The 19,191-nt window shown below is 41.4% G+C and overlaps 1 long non-coding RNA gene across 1 annotated transcript; it reads left to right on the top strand.

Moving 5' to 3' along the window:
- On the top strand, positions 1 to 18,616 carry LOC135227774 (uncharacterized). The gene is made up of 3 exons (XR_010317928.1): positions 1 to 7,480; positions 8,505 to 8,645; positions 13,443 to 18,616. It is a non-coding gene; the product is annotated as an uncharacterized LOC135227774 (long non-coding RNA).
- The last annotated feature ends 575 nt before the right edge of the window (positions 18,617 to 19,191 follow it).

Genomic DNA, 19,191 nt, shown 5'->3' with positions numbered 1-19,191 from the left:
CCTCGGCCCAACTTTCTTCCCCAACCGGAAGTCGCCGCCCCGCCCCGCCTCGCCCCGCCCCGCCCGCCTTTTACCGGACGGCCGGCTCGGAGGAGGTGGGGCGGAGGCCGCGACTGGCAGGGACAAACTCCAATGAGAAACGGAGGAGCCGAAGGCCCCGCCCACCCCTCTGGGCTTCAGCGCCGCTGCCACGGGCACCGCCCACACAGGTTCTTCTTTTCTGCGCCCGGTTCCTGGTGTTTCTGGGGCGTTAATGGCGGCCGACCTGGTGGGTCTGTGGCCTTCTCCCGAAGGCGTCGCAGGAGCTGAGGGTGCTGCTGCACGATGCAGAAGGCGGAGGCAGGTGAAGGGCACCAGGTGTGCCGCGAGGTGGCGATGGAAGGTGGCAGAGAAGCCAGCTGGGAGGGCGGGGAGCAAACCCGAAGTCCTTGCAGACCCCGTCATTGAACGTGGCCTGGTGTGTCATTGCTTCCAGTCGAGGCCTTCTCAGTAGACAGAGCTGGGATAGATACACACAAGTATTTATTCGAAATCATGGATTTATACTGATATCTCCATTTCCAGCCCAATCGTCCTTTGCCCAAGTTGCTCCACAGTAAAGAGAGCGAGAGCGAGTGCCTACGTTTCCAGCCTCCTCGCTCACCACTTCCGTCTCTCAGCAGCACCCGTGTTACTTCACACCTGCGCGGTACATGTACATGTTTGAACCAGAGCCTTGGCTTTGGAATCAGACAGCCCCAGTTTCAAATCAGCCCCTGCCAATGAAGACTTCTATGATTTGCGTGTACCCTTGTTTGTGCGTGGGGATGACATCTTCCACGGGTTGTTGTGAGGACAAAATTCTGTGCATGGACTAAGCATTCATTCAATGGTAGCTGTTTATTAATTCCATACTTTTCAACAGTGCAGTTCTCTCTATCTGTAATGCCCCCACTTTTTTTCTCTTTTTAATCAGCTGGAAAACTTCTCGAGGAGCCCTGGTGGCACAGTGGTTAAAAGCGTTCGGCTGCTAACTGAAAGATCGGCGGTTCAAAACCCACGAGCCACTCCAGAGAAGAATGTGGCAGTCCATAAAGATTTACAGCCTCGGAAAAGCTATGGGGCAGTTCTACTCTGTCCTGCAGGGTGACTGTGAGAGAATCTTCTCCACAGCAGTGGGTTTGGCCCAACTTATCACATCAAGATATCCTCCACATGCTCTTTACTCCCTTTCTTTGCTATTACTTTAGCACGGATATATGAATAACCTCGTTGTAACCTTATTACACTGGACAAGTATTTATTGAATGAGTGACATTAACGTTTATCTAGGAAAATGACATTTTAGAGATGTGATAACTAGAATTGTACCTTCTACGTGGCTGCACAGCATGTACAACTAGAGTAGAACTTGGATCCTGAAGCCCCAGACAGTATTCTTTCTATAATACCAGGCTGCCTCCTGTTTTCACTTAGTTCTTTCATTTGTTGTTGTCGGGTGCTGTCCTAGCGGCCCTATATGACAGAGTACAACAGCTCTATAGGGTTTCCTAGGCTTGAAGCCCTGGTGGTGTAGTGGTTAAGAGCTTGGCTGCTAACCAGAAAGGTTGGCAGTTCAAATGCACCAGCCTGTCCTTGGAAACACTATGGGGCATTTCTGCTCTTTCCTATGGGGTCACTATGAGTCAGAACCGAGTCAGCGTCACCTACGAACAACAACAGTCTTTACAGGAGCAGATTGCCAGGTCTTTCTCCTGCAGAGCCACTGGGTGGGTTCAAACTACCAACCTTTTGGTTAGCAGCCAAGCACATAACCATTGCACCAGCAGGGCTCCTTGTTCTTTTATTAGACCAATGATTTTCAAACTTTTAAAGGCATAGAATCCTTTATTCAAATTTATCTTATGAAACCCCAACATATCAAATAGGTAAAAAGTAAAGCTGCCATAGCTGCAGTTGGAAGATCGAGAAGTGGGAGAGGGTAGGAGGCCTCAGGGTAATATGCTCTCCCTTCACCTGCTTCAACAGCTGTTGAGGTACTTCAGCCTTCTGAACACCTTGAAAAACACTGCATTAGTTCATAAATTTCTCCAGTAGAGTCCATATCTTACTTTTATGGCCCCAGTGCCTAGCACAGTGCAGTTTTCCTGGAAGTACATTTAATTGGTCTTAGCAAATTGATCTCAAACGTTTCTGTGGTCTTTTACTTTTCCTTCTTATGGGATGAAATGGATTACTAATTTTTACTTCTTAAGAAATAACATTTATTACTTTCTTCTGATTTTAAAAACAAGTCATGCAGAATGTAGAAAATGTCAGCAAATACCTGTTGAGTACAGTATGGAAAATGCAGCAAAACCCCTTGATGATGTAGATCCAGATACAACACTATTGGTGACTGGCTCCTGCCCACTAGACAGGCACATCCTAGTCATTTCACTGACTTCTTCCTAATGCGACCTCACATTTTAGGTTATTGAATTTTGGGGGCCTCATTGCCTTCTGTTTTCCTGCACAAAAACCTTGCTAGGTAGATATCCCCATTTTACAAATGGGGGAGTTGGGGCCTTTAAAAAAGTAAGGCTAGCAAGGTCTAACAATGTTCATTATTGCTTTTTAAGGTCTCACCAGAAGCATATTTAATGTCCACATTTCTAGTACATTCTGTTCATGATAGAAGCTTTCTCTGCAGTTTACACTTCTTTCTGAGCCCGCACCGGAAGTCTCTTGAAGGCACTCTGAACTTTGACTATCAGGCGTCTCAAAACTCTTCCAACCTCTACCCATCACCCAATTCCAATGCCACTCCTACTTTTTTTAGTATTTGTTACAGCAACATCCCCCTTTCTGGAACCAGAATCTGTATTAGTCTCCTAGGGCTGCTATAACAAATACCACAAATTAGGTGACTTTTAATAAGAGAAATTTACTGTTTCACAGTTCTGGATGCTAGAAGTCCAAATCAACATGTTGGTCAGGCCATGCTGTCTCCCAAGTCTTTTGGGGGAATATTCCTCCTTGTCTTTACTGACTTCTGATAGCCCCAGATATCACTGACTTGCAGCTGCAGCATAACTCCAACTCTGCCTCTGTCATCACCTAGCCATCTTTCCTCTGTCTGTCTCTGTCTCTCCTTCTCTTTTATAGGACCAAACTCAGATTGGATTAGGACCCACCCTACTTCAGTATGGTCTGATATTTAACTGATAACATTTCAAAGACCCTATTTCCAAACAGGGTCACATTCACAGGTACCAGGGGTTAGGACTTCAACATAAATTATGGGAGGCATGATTCAATCCATAACAGAATGTTTTGGGCAGAATTTTAATTCCATCCAAAGATGTTCACTCATTTTACAACCTGATAGTATTACTGTAGCTATCTAATCTAGCTCTCTTATTCTGTACCTGAAAAACTCAGGAAGGGGCCATCTATGTGATTTATTTAATTGTTTGGTTTATAAGTCAGTAAACCAAAAGGCTTGTACTTATGACAGAAAAGTACTTCTTTATATTGTCAATTATCTAACTTCTTCCAAGCTATTTTTATTTATGTTGCGAAGATAAGTATTTATATTAACAAACAGTATTAAACCAAGTTAGTTGGAAGCAAGTTGTGTTCTAAAGAATTTAACCTTGCCCAAAGAGAGAGGTCTGGCCTTTGCCTTCTCTTCTGGGAGGTAATCTCTTAGCCCTAGGAATGTTGTGCCTCATAGGAGCATCTTTGTATACCTGGGGGCCTTGGACCAGCTAGATAGCATCAAAGTGATTTCCAGGGGTGCCTTTGGGTCACATAGTATTACCTCAACCTCCACCTCCTGAGGGACTGAAGACTGAGATCATTCATGTGGGCAGTCATTCATGTTTATATGATGGAGCTCAATTAAAAACTCTGGACACCAAGCCTCAGATGAGCTTCCCTGGTTAGCAGTACTCTGTGTGTATTGTCACAGATTTTTACCAGGAGGAGTGAATGCTGCCCACAACTCCATGGGGAGAGGACAACTGGAAACTCTGCGTTTGGAACCCGCCTGGACTCTGCTCTGTGCATGTCTTCCCTTGGCTGATTTTAATCTGTATCCTTTAGCTGTATTAAACCAACAACTGTGGGTATGGCAGCTTTCACTGAGTTCTGTGCGTCTTTCCAGTGAATTATTGAACCTGAGGGTGGTTTTGAGAACCACCGAACTCTGCAGTTGGTGTTAGAAGTGAGAGTGGCCTTGGTGGACTATGCCCTAACTTTGCAAGTAGCTAACGTCACACAAGTTAATTGATTTGAAAGTGGATTTCAGACATCATGGCATTTCAAAACTCAGAAACCAAACCCAGTGCCATCGAGTCAATTCCGACTCATAGCGACCCTATAGGACAGAGTAGAACTGCCCCATAGAGTTTCCAAGGAGCGCTTGACAGATTCGAACTGCAGACCCTTGGTTAGCAGCCGTAGCACTTAACCTCTGCGCTGCCAGGGTTTCCTCATGGCATTTCACACCTACGTTTTTCAGCATATGCCTTTTAAGAATAAGTACAGTGTTCTACAAAACCACAGTCTTATTATCACACCTATAAAATAAATAAGCAATAATTCCATCCTATCTAATATCCAGCCCATATTCATGGCTCTCCACTTGTTCCCAAAATGTTTATAGCTGTTTCTGCCTCTGAATTGAGACCCAATCAAGGTTCATACATTGCTTTTGCCATTATGTCTCTGTAATCTTTTAATCCAGAATAGCCCTCTGATTTTTTTTTTTTCATGACACGTTTTTAAGAGTTCACACTTTTTGTCTTGTAGGAATGTCCAGTGTGCTGTATTTGTCTGATTGTGTCCTCAAGGTTAATTACATTTTAAAGTGACATTTATAAATATTGTCGTTAAGATATTTGATAGCACTCTAGACGGTCTGGATGTTTGACGTGAACATTCTTTGCATTTGATGATATAAAATTAACATTGTAGTGACATCAGGACCAAGTGAAAGTATGAGAAAAAAGTAGGGATCTGTGCTTTGGGATTTATACTTGGGAAAGTTAATAAATATTATTAGAGTAAATATTTTACTATCCAGTTTCTTGACTTCTTCAGGCCTCTTGCCTGCTTTATGGCCTCTGCATACACAAGAACGTCTCAGGATTGGAGAAGAAATAATTCTAAAGAATTATTGTGCGAATGTTTTATAATTTAGTCGTTTTAAATAATTGTTATTTTTAGTGTGATAATCAATTGGATTTCTGTTTTGTAGCCTTTTATTGAAGAAATTTTCAACCCAACATAAAAGTGAAAAGTACTGCTCAGTGAACTCCAGTGAACCGTCACTAACTTCAGCCGCCATCGGCTTGCTCCTGTTCTTATTTCATCTATTTCCCTTGACACACAGTTGTTGTTATTGTTTGCTGGAATATTTTAAAGCAGATACCAGGCATCACACCTTTTCTCCTTGAAATGCTTTGGTACATGTTCTAACAGATACTGACTTTTTAAAAGCGTTATCACAATACCAGTATTATAGTCCACAAAATTAACAGTAATTTCTCATTACTGTCTAATACTAGAGCTGTGTTCAGATTTCCTCAATTGTCTCAAGAATACCATCTTACAGGTTTTTTTTTTCTTCAATCAGATCCAGTCAAGGTCCACAGATTGGTTTTGGCTGATATGTCTCTTAAGACTATTTTAATCTGTAACACTTCCCCCTCTCTCTTTTTTTTTTTAATGCCATTTTTGTTTGAAGAAACTGGGTCATGTGTCCTGGAGAGTTTCCCACATTCTGGATTTGGCTGGTTGTATCTGCACAGTGTTATTTTTCTTGTTTCTCTAGCCTCCATATTTTCTGTAAACTGGTAGTTAGATCTAGAAGATTCATTAGATTTAGGTTTCATTATTTTGTCAAATGTATTTCAGAGGCAGTAGTATGGACTTCCCATTGCATCACATTTGGAGGAACATGATGTTTGATGCCCCACATTTAGTGATGTTAAGATTAGCCAGTGGGCTCTGGCACTGTCAGATGGTCTATTACAGAGGTCCCCTTGAGCTTCCCACTTAATAGCTTTAGCAGATTGTTGCCTGATTGGACCGGGAAACATGATCAAGTAGTTTGCCTGACCCACAATTTCTCAGTTCCAAAGCTAGTAGGTTTTGACCTAATTAGCCACTGCAGTTGCTTTCAAATAGAATTATAGTTTTGAAACTAGGTTAGTTAAACAGTTTTTAAAAAGCAAATCACATAGACACTTGGTGTGTGTAGGCTATAGTTTTAGTTGTGATATTTGCCATTCAGAAGGTTAGTCTTCCCCACCTCACACCATATACAAAATTAACTCAAAATAGATCAAAGACATAAATGTAAGAGCTAAAACTATGAAAACTTAGACCTTGGATTAAGCAATGATTTCTTAGGTGTGACACCAAAGACACAAGCAACAAAAGAAAAAAAGACAAATTTGACTTCATCAAAATTAAAAACATTTGTGCTGCAATAAAAAACCAACAAGAGTATAAAAAGACAACCCACGGAATGGGGAAGAATATCTGCGAATCATATATCTGATAAGGGAGTTGCATCTGGAGTATCTAAAGAACTCTTACAACTCAATAAGAAGACAAGCCAATCAATGAGAAGTGTTATAAGGAAAATAACACAGGGCAATGTGTTAGTGACTTGGGATGGGTGACACCACTCAGGATGTAGCATATAACCCGAGTCCTGTGTCCGTTAGGATTAGATTCAGCTGTAAGTGACAGAAAATCCAGAATAAAGTGGCTTAAAAAATAGACGTTTCTTTCTCTGCCACATTAATGAGGTCTGTAGGCAAGGATTCTAGGGCCAAATGACACTCCACGGTAACGTGGACCCATCCTTCTCTGTCTTGTTGCTCTGCCATCCTTGCAAACTGAAACCAAACCAACTGCTGTCGAGTCGATTCCGACTCATAGCGACCCCACGGGACAGAGTAGAGCTGCTCGATAGAGTTTTCAAGGAGCACCATGCGGATTCGAACTGCCAACCTCTTAGTTAGCAGCCTTAGCTCTTAATCACTGCACCACCAGGGTTTCCCCATCCTCCTTACACATCCTTATTTCATGGTATGTGATGGTTGCTTGTGCTCTAGCTATCATTTCCACATTCTAGCTAGTAGGAAGGGGAGGAGTTCGTGGTGTGGAGATGGTCAAGAAGGACAAGCTTCTTCCATTTAAGCACCTTTCCTGCAAGTTGTATGTACTATTTCGAGTTCCATCCCACTGGATAGAACTTGGCCAGCCATATGTAGCTCTAAGAGAGGCTGGAAATTATAGCCTTTGTTCTGGATGGCCATGTGCTAAGCTAAAAATTGGGCATTCTATTTCCAAGGAAGAAGGAGAGAATGGATATTGAAGGATAACTAGAGATCTTTGCCTTAAAATGATGAGAAGAGGACCACATGAACCACAGCCTCCACCAGCCTGAGCCCAGAAGAGCTAGATGGTGCCTAGCTACGATCGCTGACCACCCTGACAGGTATCATAATTGAGGGTGACGGACAGAGCAGGAGAAAAATGTACAACAAAATTCAAATTCACACAAAAAAGACCAGACAGTCTGGCAGAGACTGGAGGAACCCCCGAGACTCTAGCGCCAGACACCCTACCAACTCAGAACTGAAGCCACTCCTGAAGTCCACCTTTCAGCAAAGATTAGACAGGCTATAAAACAAACATGTGAGGAACGTGCTGCTTAGTTCAGTCAAGTATATGAGATCAAATGGGCAATACCTGCCCAAAAGCAAAGACAAGAAGGCAGGAAGGGGCAGGAAAACTGGATGAATGGAAATGGGGAACCCAAGATGGAAAGGGGGAGAGTGCTGACATGTTGTGGGGATTGCAACCAATGTCACAAAACAATTTGTGTATAAATTTTTGAATGAAGAACTAAGTTGCTCTGTAAACTTTCATCTAAATCACGATTAAAAAAAAAATAATAGAAAGACCCAGTTATGTGAATATCTGGGGAAGGAGGAAAAGGCAAAGGGAACTGCAAGTACAGAGTCTCTAAGGCGAGTAGGAAGAGGTTGGCTGTTTATTCAAGAAATAGAAGTGGCCAATGTGGCTGGAAGAGAGTGAAAATGGGGAAGAGTGGCAGACGTAGGCCACGGTAAGGAGAGGTTTTATTCCTCTATAATTGGATACAGTGGTTTTACTCTCAGATAAGTATATGCCAAAGGAGCTCTGTTCTGAGGGATGGGCATAGCTGAAAACAGGGCATCTTACTGAAAACGGGGCGAGATATCCAGCCTTCTTCCTGTTGGTTTGGCAATAAGCTGGTAAGTAGTTTTCCACCTGCACCCTACTGCAGGCCCGCATCCCACTCACCTTCCTGTTTTAGCAAGGGGAAGAGAACTATCCAGAGACAAGACCTACAGACACTGACGCTGGGGACCTCTTAATAGCTGAGCCCTTGATAGACCACACTATACTGAAACCCACCAGTCAACAAGACACAACATTCAACTCATAGCTTCCTATCTGTTCTTGTACTGTTGCAGCCTTAAATATGGACAGCTTGGGATCCTCAGAAATTTGTGGAAAATCTCTAACATGTGAGACAAAAACCAAAATAGTGATGATGAGAAGGGCAGAAGAAAAAAAAAATTAAGTCACTCTAATTTCCTCATATCCTCAGACGGGTAAGAAAATTTTAAATATGATAGAATTTTTTTCTTTTAGATTTTAAATATTTATATAAGGAATTTCGTAAAGCTATTCATAGAAAGTATCTCTAGCTACATGACTTAAAAAAATATATTGTGTTTTAGGTGAAAGTTTACACAGCAAATTAGGTTCCCAATCAACAATTTCTGTACAAGTTCATGACATTGGTTACAATTTTCACAATGTGTCTGCATTCTCATTATTTCCATTCAGTTTGTCTGTTTCCATTGATCTAGCTTTCCTTTCCCTCCTTGCCTTCTCATCTTCATAGTTGATTGTTTAACTATAGTTGATTATTTAAGGGTCAGATTACTCATGGTTGATAGTGTTTATTTTATAAGCCAATCTATTATTTGGTTGAACGGTGACTTCCAGGAACGGCTCCTGTGCCAAGTTCAAAGGGTGTCTTAGGGCAATAGTCTCGGGGGTTCCTCTTGTATCTATCAGTCCAGTAGGTCTAGCCTTTTTTGGTTTTGTTCTACATTTTTCTCCCATTCTATCCAGGGCCTTCTATTGTGTCTCTGGTCAGAACAGTTGGTAGTGGCAGATAGAAGAAATTTTTTAAAAAATTCAACAGAAGGATTGAAAATAAAGTTCTAAAAAATTTTCAGAAAAATGACATAATGGAAAAAAGAGAGAAAAAATTTAACTATTAGAGGACCAGGCCAGAAAGTCCAAATCAAAATAATAGAATTTCCAGAAGGAAAGGGCAGGAAAGAAGAGGGAGGGAAATTACTTGAGAAATAAAAGATTATTTTCAAGAATCGAATAACCGTTTTCTGTACATACACCCTTTCTGGGTTTTTTTTGACTCCCTTTCTGAGGAAGTTACGATAGGATGTACTTTTGGAAAACGAGGGCATAAATTGAGAAATATGAAATCATGGGAACTAGAAGACCAGGGTTCCAACATAGTAGAGATAAGAAGAATTTGTAAATGATGGTGGGACAAAAATCCCAAGGAATCAGCTGTACATCAATCTAGAGGTCTGAAGTAGGACAAGGGGACTTCCCAAGGGAAATATAGTGAAACCTGTGAGAGCCAGAATGCGACAGGACTGCCTTTATTTTCTGGGTTTTGCAAGTTTTCTGCCTTTGACAGGGTGCAGTCTTACCATTTTTCCATGGCTCATTTTAGTGGAAAATATTTGAGTTTTCCATCTCTCACAGGTTTCCACCTTATACAGGTTTCGGCTTTCACAGGTTTTACTGTTTCCTTTCTCTCTCACACACACAAAACCAAGAGGCTTTCTGATATATTTTCAGATTTTGAGAGATATATACTTCCAGTGGAGAGTTTGATGATAAATTAGTGCTAGGAACAATTGGGAACCCTAGGAGGAAATTGTACTCTGTTCTATAGGGTCGCTATGAGTTGAAATTGGAGGGCGAAATGTTTGGTTTTGGGTTAGGAACACAGAAAATTAAGCAAAGGGGAAAAAACGAGGCAATGAATAGATCAAGGGGGTAAATTGTATTACAAAAGAAATATCATCTTATATAATACGTGTCTCAGTATGAATGTAAATACTGCGTAATGATCTAATCAAATATCCTGATATGTTGATGTTAGGAGAACGAGGGAGAGTATTTGTGTGTTGAGTGGGGGGAGGGTTGTAAGACAGTTAAATCATCTTTCAGAGTAGATGTTTAATAGATGATGTCTAAACTGAAAAACTCAAGAAAGAGCTGAATAAACATGTTTAGAAACATGGAAGCAAGTACCGGAAGAAACTATGACGAGGTCGAAGTGGTTGCATCGGTTAAGTAGAACTGGGGAGTGGAGGGGGGAGGGCAGGGATCTGATGTTCATCATGAGAAACCTTTGTTAAATCTTTTTAACCTCCGTGTGTGTGTGTGTGTGTGTGTGTGTTATAGATTGTAAGTGGAATTAAAAAAAAAAAATCATTGTCATCCAGTCGATTCCAACTCATGGCAACCCTATAGCGACTATAGGACAGATTAGAACTGCCCTATAGGGTTTCCAAGGAAAGGCTGGTGGATTCGAACTGCGGACCTTTTGGTCAACAGCTGGAGTTCTTAACCACTACACCACCAAGGCTCCATAGGTGGAATACTTAGTTCTAAATAACACTTTGGCCTTTCTTTTGTTAAGACTCCATTACTTTAAGCAATATAAATTGCAAGGTGATAGTGTATCCTACTCAAATTTTAAGCCTGGGATTTGGGAGCTCACTTAGGTTTCCTAGATAAAATACGGAAGACACCCTTGCAGGATCTCAGCAGCAGCACTTTAGACTTCTGCAACTTCGTTATATACGTTGCTGCCTAAACTCAGCCCCTTTTATTGTCGATCCTTACAGGCTTCTATTCCTGAGTTTAATTTTCTGTCTTTGAGGCTTGCTGACCCAATATACTGCCCAACAGGTGCACAATAACTCTCCTGGTGTGTAAGTTTTATTGTAAGTTGTATAATAGGTCTACACTATAATAAAATATACACACACATATAAGAATAAACATATATCCAATATAACACATATGTGTTAAAACATACTGTCTATAAGATGTATTACACAATGATATATATCATTTTAGTGAGGATTATTAGTGGTTTCTTAGCGAAAGATACTGTTGCTACCCTGTATTAATGAAAGAAACAATGCAAAGTCTATTAATTAATTCAGACAGTTATAAAAAGAAAGCAGAGCTTAAGATACAGGCACAGAATGATATATTTTCTATATGTCCATACTTAGGGAGGGTACCGGGTTTGAAAGCAGGGGTCAAAAACTGCAACGCTCCAGGTTGGGCTCTGTTTGTTTGCTTACTTGCTATTTTTTTTGGCAATTAATTAAAACTTTTTGTTTTTAGAACAGTTTTAGGTTTACAGAAAATTGAGCAGATAGTACAGAGTTCCCATATAGTCTTATCCCTCCTCCCCAGTTCCCTATATTAATCACAGCTTCCATTAGTGTGGTACCTTTGTTACAATTGATGAACCAGCGTTGATGCATTAGTATTAACTAAGGTCCATAGTTTACATTAGGGTTCATTCTGTATTGTACAGTTCTATGGGTTTTGACAAATGTATGATGTCGTGTGTCCACCATTACAGTATCATGCAGAACAATTTCGTTGCCCTAAAAATGCCCTGTGCTCCATCCCCCACCCACATGCTCTGAGCCCCAGGCAACCACTGTATTTTTTGCCTTTTCTAGAATGTCATATAGTTGGAATCCTAAGTATGCAGCTTTTTCCGAAAGGTTCCATTCACTTAGAGATACGTGTTTGAGGTTCCTCCATGTCTTTTCACACCTTGATATCTCATTTCTTTTACTGTTGAATAATACTCCATTGTATGGAGTTACTACAGTTTGTTTATCCGTTTGTTTGTTGAAGGACATCTTGACTGCTTCCAATTTGGGGCAATTACAACTAAAGCTGCTATACACATTCATGTGCAGGTTTTTGTGTGAACGTAAGTTTTCAGCTCATGAGGGCAAATATCTAGGAGCGTGATTGCTGCATCGCATGGCAAGGCTATGTTTAGCTGTGAAAGAAACTGCCAAAGTGTCTTCCGGAGTGACTATACCATTTTGCATTCCCACCAGCAATGAATGAGTGTTCCTGTTGTGTCACATAGTCATCAGGATTTGGTATCATCTGTGTTTTGGACTGGGCTATTCTAATAAGTGTACAGGAAGCATTGGTGGTTGAGTGGTAGAATTTTCACCTTCCATTCGGGAGACCTGAGTTTGATTTCCAGCACCACCAAGTGTCTGTCAGTGGTGAATTACAAGTAGCTATGAGTCGGAATCGACTTGACGGCACTGGGTTTTTTTTGGTTATGATGCTGAATAAAGCCCAGGTGGCGCAGTGGTTAAGAGCTCAGCTAGTAACCAAAAGCTCAGCAGTTCAAATCCGCCAGCCACTCCTTAGAAACCCTATGGGAGAGTTCTACTCTGTCCTACAGGGTCGCTATGAGTTGGAATTGACTTGATGACAATGGGTTTGGTTTTGACTTTTTGATATGATGCTGAACAGGTTTCAGCAGAACTTCCAGACTAAGACACACTAGAAAGAAAGGCCTGGCAATCTGCTTCTGAAAATCACCCAATGAAAACCCTATGGATGACAATAGTCCCATCTGCAATCGATTATGGGGATGATACTGTTTTGTTCAGTTGTGTGCGGGGCTGCCATGAGTCAGGGGCCAACTCCAGGGTAGGTACCAACAGCAACCACAGGTGTGTAGTGGTATCTCGTTTTGATTTGCAATTCCCTTTAATGACATAGAATGTTGAACATATTTTCATATGCTTATTTGCCATCTGTATATCTTCTTTGGTGAGGTGTCTGTTCAGTTGTTTGCCCATTTTGTAATTTGCTTGTTTTCTTATTGTTGATTTTTAAGTGTTCTTTGTGTGTTTTGGATACAAGTCCTTTATCAGATATGTGTTTTGCAAATATTTTCTCCCAGTCTGTAGCCTATCTTTTCTTTCTCTTAACTGTGCCTTTCACAGAGAAGAAGTTGTTAATAAAGCCCAGTGGATCATGCTTTTAGCGTTGTCTCTAAAACCTCATCACCAAACCCAAGGTCACCTAGATTTTCTCCTACATTGTTGTCTCCGAGTTTTATAGTTTTGGACTTTACATTTAGATCTATGATTAATTTTGAGTTAATTTTCGTAAAATGTATAAGGTCTGTGTCTAGATTTGATTTTTGCAGTGGAGGTCTAGTTGTTCCAGCTCTATTTTTTTTTTCTAATAAACAAAGAAGTTTGAGTTTCTCATTTTACATGATTTAGGAAGGGACAGGCAACATGGCCGACAACAGTCTCCAACATCAAAACGCAAGCTGCTGACCTCCGAATGATCTGTCATCACCAAAAGAAATGTGAATGATGAGAACAACCACAAAAATTTCAATCTAAGAATCATTGGATTGCCTAGACAAAATGCATAAAATTTGCTGAAACTCAGAATTTATGTATCTTTTACTGAAATACCATATTCTGTAATATCAACTGTGATTAAAAGCTGATGTTAATAATGTGCTATTGAAAAGACAAGCAACACAAGGCTTGTGGGGGCAGCGATCAATTTAAATCTCTAGTGAAAGATTCAAAAGGGATGTGTTCCAGGGCCAAGTCCCCCACCAGCAGTGTCTGGAACAGCATGAGCTTTATTCACAAGCTGTTTCAGGCCTCGAAGTTTAACAAACAAGTCTCAAAAAAAATATGAGTTTATGGAACTAAATATAGAACTTAATAAGTAAGACTAAGTACAGGCCCTGCCTCTGCTATTGGCTTGGAGGTCTGAGATCTATTTCTTCTACCTTACTGTCTTACTTCTTTTTTTTTAGCGTACTTTAGATGAAGGTTTACAGAACAAACTAGTTTCTCATTAAACAGTACATACATTGTTTTATGATGTTGGTTAACAACGCCACGACATGTCAACACTCCCCTTTCTCAACCTTAGCTTTCCTATTACCAGCTTTCCTGGCTCCTCCTGCCTTCTAGTCCTTGCCCCAGGGCTGGTGTGCCCCTTTAGTCTTGTTTTGCTTTATGGGCCTGTCCAGTCTTTGGCTGAAGGGTGAAGTCCAGGAGTGACTTCATTATTATTGGGCTCATACGGTGTCTAGGGGCCATATTCTCAGGGTTTCTGCAATCTCTGTCAGGCCAGCAAGTCTGGTCTTTCTTTTTGAGTTAGAATTTTGTTCTGCCTTTTTCTTCAGCCCTGACCCTCTATCGTGATCCCTGTGAGAGCAGTCAGTGGTGGTAGCCAGGTACCACCTAGTTGTACTGGACTCAGTCTGATGGAGGCTGTGGTAGATGTGGTACATTAGTCCTTTGGACTAACCTTTCCCTTGTGTCTTTAGGTTTCTTCATTCTTCCTTGCTCCCGAAGGGATGAGAAAAGTGGAGTATTCTAGGTGGCCGCTCACAGGCTTTTAAGACTCCAGATACTACTCACCACAGTAGAATGTACAGCATTTTCTTTATAAACTATGTTATGCCAATTCAGCTAGATGTTTCCCAAGACCATGGTCCCCACAGCCCTCAAAACTGGCTTACTTCTTACCTGTATTATCATCTTTATGACTTTAGCTGAGATCTTCACCTAGAACTCCCGGTTGAAGCCTTGAGCCATCTTCAAGCTTTGACTTATCTCCTGGTTTTTAGATAAGGTGTAGACAGCAAGAAGATTTAGGAGGGAGTTAACTCTTTCTGGAGTCCCTGTTGTTGTTCTTGTTAGGTGCCGTCGAGTTGGTTCCGACTCGTAGCGACCCCATGCACATCAGAACAAAACACTGCCTTGTTCTGAGCCATCCTTACAATCGTTGTTATGCTTGAGCTCATTGTTGCAGCCACTGTGTCAATCCACGTCGTTGAGGGTTCTTCGTCGGTTCCACTGACCCTGTACTCTGCCAAGCATGATGCCCTTCTCCAGGGACTGATCCCTCCTGACAACATGTCCAAAGTATGTAAGATGCAGTCTCGCCATCCTTGCCTATAAGGAGCATTCTGGCTGCACTTCTTCTAAGACAGATTTGTTCGTTCTTTTGGGAGTCCATGGTATATTCAATATTCTTCGCCAACACCACAATTCAAAGGCATCAATTCTTCTTCAGTCTTCCTTATCCATTGTCCAGCTTTCACATGCATATGATGCGATTGAAAATACCATGGCTTGGGTCTGCCACACCTTAGTCTTCAGGGTGACATCTTTGCTCTTCAACACTTTAAAGAGGTCCTTTGCAGCAGATTTACCCAATGCAATGCATCTTTTGATTTCTTGACTGCTGCTTCCATGGCCCTTGATTGTGGATCCAAGTAAAAGGAAATCCTTGACAACTTCAGTCTTTTCTCTGTTTATCATGATGTTGCTCATTGGTCCAGTTGTGAGGATTTTTGTTTTCTTTATGTTGAGGTGCAATCCGTACTGAAGGCTGTGGTCTTTGGTCTTCATTAGTAAGTGCGTCAAGTCTTCTTCACTTTCAGCAAGTAAGGTTGTGTCATCTGCATAATGCAGGTTGTTAATGAGTCTTCCTCCAATCCTGATGCCCCATTCTTCTTCACATAGTCCAGCTTCTCAGATTATTTGTCAGCATACAGATTGAATAGGTATGGTGAAAGAATACAACCCTGACTCACATCTTCCCTGACTTAAAACCAATCAGTATCCCCTTGTTCTGTCCGAACAACTGCCTCTTGATCTATGTAAAGGTTCTTCATGAGCACAATTAAGTGTTCTGGAATTCCCATTCTTCACAGTGTTATCCATAGTTTTTTATGATCCACACAGTCGAATGCCTTTGCATAGTCAATAAAACACAGGTAAACATCCTTCTGGTATTCTCTGCTTTCAGCCAGGATCCATCTGACATCAGCAATGATATCCCTTGTTCCACGTCCTCTTCTGAAACCAGCCTGAATTTCTGGCAGTTCCCTGTTGATATACTACTGCAGCCGTTTTTGAATGATCTTCAGCAAAATTTTGCTTGGGTGTGATGTTCATGATATTGTTCTATAATTTCCACATTCGGTTGGATCACCTTTCTTGGGAATAGGCATAAATATGGATCTCTTCCAGTCAGTTGGCCAGGAAGCTGTCTTCCATATTTCTTGGCGTAGATGAGTGAGCACCTCCAGCATTACATCTGTTTGTTGAAACATCTCAATTGATATTGCATCAATTCCTGGAGCCTTGTTTTTCTCCAGTGCCTTCAGAGCAGCTTGGACTTCTTCCTTCAGTACCATGAGTTCCTGATCATATGCCACCTCTTGAAATGGTTCAGCATCAACTAGTTCTTTTTGATATAATGACTCTGTGTATTCCTTCCATCTTCTTTTGATGCTTCCTGCATCGTTTAATATTTTCCCCATGGAATCCTTCACTATCGCAACTCGAGGCTTGAATTTTTTCTTCAGTTCTTTCAGCTTGAGAAACGCCAAGCATGTCCCTCCCTTTTGGTTTTCCATCCCCAGCTCTTTGCACATGTCATTATAATATTTTGTCTTCTCAAGACGCCCTTTGAAATCATCTGTTCAGTTCTTTTACTTCATCAGTTCTTCCTTTTGCTTTAGCTGCTCGACGCTCAAGAGCAAGTTTCAGAGTCTCCTCTGATGTCCATCTTGGGCTTTTCTTTCTTTCCTGTCTTTTCGGTGACCTCTTGCTTTCTTCATGGAAGATATCCTTGATGTCATTCCACAACTCGTCTGGTCTTCGGTCACTAGTGTTCAATGCGTCAAATCTATTCTTGAGATGGTCTCTAAATTCAGGTGGGATGTACTCAAGGTCATATTTTGGCTCTCGTGGACCTCCTCTGATTTTCTTCAGTTTCAGCTTGAACTTGCATATGAGCAATTAATGGTCTGTTCCACAGTTGGCCCCTGGCCTTGTTCTGACTGATGATATTGAGCTTCTCCATCGTCTCTTTCCGCAGATGTAGTCAATTTGATTTCTGTGTGTTCCATCTTGTAAGGTCCATGTGTATAGTCACCGTTTATGTTGGTGAAAGAAGGTATTTGCAATGAAGAAGTCGTTGGTTTTGCAAAATTCTATCATTCGATCTCCGGCATTGTTTCTATCACCAAGGCTGTATTTTCCAACTTCTGGTCCTTCTTCTTTATTTCCAACTTTCGCATTCCAATCGCCAGTAATTATCAATGCATCTTGATTGCATGTTTGATCAATTTTCAGAGTGCAGCAGCTGAAAAAAATCTTGTATTTCTTCATCTTTGGCCCTAATGGTTGGTGCGTAAATTTGAATAATAGTCGTATTAACTGGTCTTCCTTGTAGGAGTATGGATATTATCCTATCACTGACAGTGTTGTACTTCAGGATAGATCTTGGTGCAAACAGTTAACGTGCTGGGCTGCTAATCAAAAGATTGGAGGTTCGAGTCCACTGAGAAGTGCCTTGGAAGAAAGGCCTGACAGTATACTTTCAAAAAATCAGTCATGGAAAAGCCTGTGAAGCACCACTTTACTTTACCCTGAGACACATTGCCATGAGTCGGAGCCGACTGCTCAGCAGCTGGTGTGGTGTCGTGTAACTCTGCCGCTGTTAAAGCGATGTTAGCCCAACGGTTTCCAATCTTTTGCCACGAAGATCCCATTGAGTACACATCGCTGCTTAATTTTGGCTCTCACCCTGAACCCTTGCTGGGCAGAGCACGTACTGTATGTGTTCAGCATGTGCAAGTGGCTGACATGTGCCCACCATGGCACACCCTGAAATCATCTGTATTACTCTTCTTTTGTAAAAAATTGAAAGTAGCTCCCAGGTGCCCATGACTGCCATCAAATTCATTACAGCCCTTTATTTTAAAGACGAGCAGAGGAGTTAAATGGTGGAATAGTGAATGTAGCAGAAAGCATCCTGAATCATGAGTTAGAAGAACTGTGCTCTAGTCTCCACTTTAACAAATAGCTAGCTTTTTTACCTTGCTAGGCTTTCTTAATTTTTCTCACTTTACACAGTTTTGCCAGGTTTGTTTTTTGCCCCAATAAATGCATTTACTCTTGTAATTTAAAAAGGTACTATTACGATTTTACAAATCACAGTTATAACATTAAAAATCGTGTTTTATTTTTTCAGTGGTGAAGTTCTAATGAGAGTGTGTGTTAAGATGATCAGATGTTCCCATAGACTTGCTCCTTCCTTAGTGCCCTTCCTTTCCCATAGTCTCCCTTTTCTCTCCTCAACTATAGGATTCACCACGTTCACCCCCATGGCCTGTGTTAACGGTTTTGGAAACGTGATCGCTTCTTTGTATTTGTTCAGATAAACATAGGTAATTGATCCAACATGACACTTGCTTTCCCAATTATAAATGTAGTATATTGGTGCCTGAAAGAATGTTATCATTGATGATAGGTTTGAGACGGAATCCCCACAGTGCTGTATTCTTTACCTGGCTTCCTCCCCTACAGTGTTGTATTGCAAAATTGTTTTCTTTGCTAGGCTCCCCCCTGCCTCCCCGCCCCCCAGCCTCCACCCCAGCTTTCATTTGAATCCTGCTTTTGCTTGAAGCTTATATGTAAACCCTACTGTGCCTGCATAGTATGATTAAGAATGTTGCTGATGTAACTTTTATGAACTCCTGACTAGTAAACAAACCCCTTTAAAAGTAACCTGCCTGCCCGCCCTTGGCAAGCAGTCTTGGCAGCAGTAAGCTCTGACTGACTCCATTTCCTTGTACAACAAAACACAAAAAAATCCAAACCAAACCCATTGCCTTTGAGTCAATCCTGACTCATAGCAACCCTATAGGACAGGGTAGAACTGCCCTATAGATTTTCCAAGGAGCACACGGTGGATTCGAACTGCTGGCCTTTTTGTTAGCAGCCATAGGATTCAACCACTATGCCACGGTGCCCTTTTAGTTCTCCCGTCCAGGTCTCTCTCTTATTGGTCAGTACTCATGCCGAGTAAGAACCTGGGGTTTCCACCTGGTAACATTTCAGTCATCTCCAATGGCATAGAAACCTTAGCATGCTGAAGTGTACTGATTGATACTAGAAACCAGTCACATAATTTTGGTAA

The sequence above is a fragment of the Loxodonta africana genome, chromosome 15, assembly GCF_030014295.1.
Source record: "Loxodonta africana isolate mLoxAfr1 chromosome 15, mLoxAfr1.hap2, whole genome shotgun sequence".
Lineage (NCBI taxonomy): Eukaryota > Metazoa > Chordata > Mammalia > Proboscidea > Elephantidae > Loxodonta > Loxodonta africana.
The sequence above is the reverse complement of the archived record's forward strand: the minus strand, read 5'-3'. Positions and strand labels throughout refer to the sequence as shown.